The sequence below is a fragment of the Sinocyclocheilus grahami genome, unplaced genomic scaffold (genome assembly GCF_001515645.1).
Source record: "Sinocyclocheilus grahami isolate Dianchi unplaced genomic scaffold, SAMN03320097.WGS_v1.1 scaffold442.1, whole genome shotgun sequence".
Taxonomy (NCBI): Eukaryota; Metazoa; Chordata; class Actinopteri; order Cypriniformes; family Cyprinidae; genus Sinocyclocheilus; species Sinocyclocheilus grahami.
This window is the reverse complement of record NW_015505621.1, coordinates 1007147-1012820: the sequence shown is the minus strand read 5'-3', so window position 1 is coordinate 1012820 and position 5674 is coordinate 1007147.

Sequence of the window (5674 nt, the reverse complement as noted above, 5' to 3'; positions counted from 1 at the left end):
ACAGGACCGTATCGTGTCACACAGAAACTGTCAGATGTGAACTATGGGCTCACGGACGTGAGTACGGGGGAAGACGCAGGTGTCTTTCATGTAGTGAACCTGCAACCATTTCATACCTGGGATTCACATAATGGCCCCGCAGCATGTGACTTCCGAGAGTTGCGTTAAAGGAGTTCCTGGTGACTGTTCATTTCAGGATGAGGTGCCTGGGGACGACTGTAGACAGGCAGTGGTGGACGATGCTTTTGACCTGACAGACAATATGGACAATGTTGATTGTTTACCTCACCAGGAGGTTGACATAACCTCTAAGACCGAAAATTTTTCTGTCAGTGACTGTGACCTTGACAGGCATTGCTATAACTTGAGACCTAGGCTGGCGCCAAGAATCACCTCTGGGTGGTCAACTAACAGGTGGACAAATACATACCACACTGACAGACTAGACCTTAAATGAGGCAGTAAGCACGCCAGTGAAAGCTCATTATTCTCTATTCAACACTGCAGAGTTTGTCTGTTGACATGTTACATGTTTTGATGTTAAAAACAAAGGAAGTTGTAAAAACCAGAAAAAGTATCCCATTTTGCATCTGTGATGGGTTAGGTGCTGTTTTCTTTTAATTGAAATGAGTCGCTGCAGAATATGTATGTTGGTTCAACTGTACTGTCATGTATGCCAGTTGCTGCCATGTCAATACATGCCCCTATGTGATCTGACACTCTTTACAACTGTTCATGTATGAGGTTGTAAGGTACTATTGTTACTCAGTTGTGCACGGCTGAGGACAGCCTTTGTTTTCCTGGGGGGGATCTGTAACGGCCACCTAATTTGTTATGTACCTTTAAGGCACCTCCTGTGATGTCATGCGTTGTCTAGGTGGGTGTGCCTGGGTAACGTTTGCGCTGGTGATATAGCGGACTGTTCTACTATGCTCTGCTCCAGAAAGCATCCTGATTCTTTTATTATTTTTATTTGTAATTCTGCCAAAGTGTGTCTTGTAATCTTCCCCCCACTCTCCCCCATGTATGCGGAGAGTGCGAGGATAATTTGAAGCTACGTATAAAGACGTATGGGATCACCAACTCTCGTCTATGAGTATTATTTTCCTTCTTTTATTCCTGACATCTGGGCAAATACTAAAACCCTCTGGTCGACGTTACAAGCCATGTGAGACACTTTTTATTATGGATGGGCGCTTTTTATTTAACTTCTTTTGGACTGATTCATGCAACACCCGCTGAGTGGCATTAAACAGCTTGAAAGACAATGTTGATTGTTTACCTCACCAGGAGGTCGCCATAACCTCTAAGACCGATTATTTTTCTGTCAGTGACTGTGACCTTGACAGGCATTGCTATAACTTGAGACCTTGAATTTTCTCCCCACTCTCCTCCATGTATGCGGAGAGTGCGAGGATCATTTGAAGCTACGTATAAAGACATATGGGATCACCAACTCTCTCATCTATGAGCATTATTTTCTTTCTTTTATTCCTGACATCTGGGCAAATCCTAAAACACTCTGGTCGACGTTACAAGCCGTGTGAGACACTTTTTATTATGGATGGGCGCTTTTTATTTAACTTCTTTTGGACTGATTCATGCAACACCCGCTGAGTGGCATTAAACAGCTTGAAAGATCAAAGACCATTTTTAATATAACTCCGACTGGATTCGTCTGAAAGAAGAAAGTCATATACACCTAAGATGCCGTGAGGGTGAGTAATTTATGGACTAATTTTCATTTTTGGGTGAACTAACCCTTTTTAAGTCTGAGAATGATTCAGTGGGCTAAATAACACTGTTAATTGTCAAGAAATGACTTCTCTTTAAATGTTTTGGTTCAACACACTCACCTGTTGATCAGAAATTGCCTTAAACTTACACCAGAATATTTTTATTTAGTAACTTTCAGGAGGGTGTACTCATTTCTGCAACATAACGTTTTATAACTTCGATAAGAGAGCCTTATTTTCCTGAATAATTTTGACTTGCTTCTTTGGTAAGTGATCAGGCAGACGTGCTGGAGCATTATAACTCTGAAGAATCCTAACATGTGTTCTGAGTAAAGAGTAATTGCTGAGTTTGTGAGGTTTCAGGGCTGTACTCATCTGATCATGAGTTATTTCAGTCCGCTCTCTAAACAACAGACTGAAGCAGCCTTCACCTGCTGCTGTTTATCGCTGTGATGAAGCTGAAGAATGATCTCATCAGACCGTCCTCTGGATAACAGCGGCCTGCCACTGCTCAACGGAGACCTGGAACAACAACAGCCGGATCGGTTTTAATGACGCCACTCGCTCAGACGGACGACACTGCAATGACTGGAGTACGACACAGCATGCATGTTACACACATGTCCAGAAATAACATGAGCAGATGATGGCAGGAGGTTTAAAAATAGCATGTAAAATGCTGGAATACTACCTGAAAGAAGCCAGTATGTACTGTATGGAAAAAGTGTTTAACTCTTTATCCACCAAACACTGAATTTTATGCATCTCCTGAATGAGTCTAGAAAGTGCCGATCAAAAACACAGGCGAGGAAGACTCAGAAACGAGCGATCTGTGTTGATAAAAAAGAATGCTTGAATAAAACCGTTTTTTTGTTTAGAAGTAGAGGCTCTGTTCTTTATTTTGATGCACTGCATGTTCAGATATTCATACAACTAATTATTCTGGAGGCCATTACATTTTTGTGAAAATCATCAAAAACGCTGGTGGGGAAAGAGTTAATAGGCTACTCTATCAAAAGAGTAAATGACTACAAGCCAAATATCCTTAGAATATTCAACTGTACAAATTTACTTTGACTTGTGTTTATTTGTCAGTGTGAGCAAGTATAATTCTGTATATTTGTAACTATAACTGATAAGTACATGAAACTAAAAGTAGTGCAAACTGTCACATGAGCAGAGCAGTTTAATTACAGTTTGAACCATGAGAAGATGATGCTGCTTCAAAGCTCAAAAACAAAAGGCTAGAAAAATATGTTAAAGATATGACAAAGAATTTTAGTCCACATTATCTTTTAAGGTGTCTAGTATTAATATATGAATTCACATATATTCTTAGTTTTGTTGAGTGTGGTCATAGAATGAGTAAATACGTTAGTGATCGGTGGGATAACAGTGAACTTAGGTTTACATATAAATCCAATTAGAGTTGTTAGTGAAAGCTGCACTAAAATGTTGCAATGACAAAATATTGCACTAAATTAAAAGTTCAAATGTTTCAAATAAGTTACAATATTGATGTTGTAATACTGGTAGCACTAATATAAAAATTTGATGATATATTTTACAATAAAGTAACAAGTTTGAAATATGTTGATGGTTGTATTTTTTGGTATTTTTATGCATAATAGTAACTCTAGAATGTGATCACACAGTTTACAATAGCTGGGCTAAGATATATAACAATTTTTATGACTGCAGAAATATGTTAATTCAGTATACACATTAATTGTGACCGACCATAAAACACAATTTTTCACACACTTTTCCAAAACATTTTCAAAAAAATAATTATTGATTATTTCAAAGGGTTACTAATGACACATCATTTGGATACTTCCATGTTTGAGAAAAATTTGGGACTAAACAGGTTAACAGTCGGCCTGCTAAAAAAAACAGGTATATTGTAAATTAGCACTTCATTAACCGCATGCAATCATTAACCATGTGTGTGATTGTTTTGAAACTGGACAACTTTAAGAGCAGAGGAACACATGGCGGAGAGATTACCTAGTCCTCTCTTCATCTTCATCACTGGAGGAAGAATATTCAGCAAGCTTCATTAATGGGCTGAAGGGAGACTTCATTCCCAAACCCTGAAAGAGGAAAACAGTCTGATATTAATGGCCAGCAGTCTGTCAGTCTTCTATATCTGATACTGAAAATAAACCCAAGGGGAAAGAGATAACAATTTGTTATATTTTATGAAATTTAAGAATTTAACACATTTTGTATATCCAACATCAGAGAAATAAGGCTACAAACATAATTTATGTTCCGGCATTGTACAAATTCATTTGTTTTTGGTACAATCTAAAATTGTTAAGTAAATTGTAAGTTTGGGGATGTTTTGCGTCATGATTTTGTTTTTGGGGGGGGGGCACAAAAGGATTCACCCTTCACAAGGGGGCCTTCTGCTGAAAAAGTTTGAGAACCACTGATTTAGATCATTTAGTTCAAGCCAAGGTATTCACTAATAAAAACCTAATAATTATTTTTTTTTTTAAATCGACATCACCTGTAATGGTTTTGATAAGCAGTGATGGGTAAAGCGGATCGAGCTTTTCGAAACTCCGAATCAGTTAAACTAATGCGTCGCAAAATGATTCACTGTTTCGAAGCGCTTCAGTCGGATCGCGAATCATGAATCATTTGATTCAGATCGGGGCTTCGGAACGCGTATCGAATCATTTTTATCAGATTGGAACTTCAGAGCGCGTATCTCAAATCTTTTTTTTTTCAGATTTTTTTTTTTTTTAAGTAGGCTAAGCATCAAACTATTAAGGCAAAACATAAAAAAGAAACAAAGTATACACAGATACAATTTACATATGTGTTGCCAGGTTAACAAAAAAAGTAATAGCCTACATTAGAGACACAGATAGACCTTAAAGAGAACACATAGGATGAATTGAGATACAGTTTTGACTGCTTTAGGATTAACACAGCATTAGATAGTTTCCAAATACTTGTCTAGATCAGCTTTAAAATGAAAATAAAGATTTAGAGACAGTATTTTTTGTAGGCCTATTTGAAATTTAGCACAAATAAATAGAACAAAGGTAAATTATACAATGCTTTAATTTTTTCAGGTTTGTAAGTGTTCAGGTACAGAAATTGAATGAACAAAAATAGCATTGCATAGGCTTCACTGTATAAATTCAATGTAGACTTATCCTTTTAAAGCTACAACCGCTCCACTCCTGATAAAATGCAGTCTGCACTCCATTATGGCTCTTGAGTTAGTGGTGGAAAGAGTACTGAAAATTTGTACTCAAGTACAACAAGTACTGTTGCTTTTCTGAAATAATACTCAAAAACATCAACAGATGCTCACATCGACAAGCGCTTGTGAGAGGGTATGAGGTAGTTCATAAACTTCTGGAGAAGTCATAACTTCTGGAGAAAAATAGAGCAGACACTGGACATAGATGACGCTTTAGAGCACATGTGTCGATGAGTATCCATGTAAACACAGTCAGCAACGTCTTAAGTGAACAAACTGTTAAATAGAAAAGAAAATAGAGCTTCTAGCGCATCTTCTGAAAGCAAGTCACAACAAATAAATAAACAGATATGAAAAGAAACAACATTCATGGGGCAGTTCATTTCAGATTTTGTCAAATAAATAAATTAACCCTCATTGCAATCCATCACTTGCTCATTCTAACAGCAAAAAGTTAAGTTCTGTTACTCTGAAACCAAAAAAAGAGATTATTTATAGCTATACATAAAAAATATGATTTATATTATTTATTTATTTATTAAGTCATTTAGCAGACGCTTTTATCCAAAGCGACTTACAAATGAGGACAATAAAAGCAGTCAAATCTAACAAAAGAGCAACAATATATAAGTGCAAATGACAAGTCTCAGTTAGCCTTACGCAGTACACATAGCAAGGTGTATATATATATATATATATATATATATATATA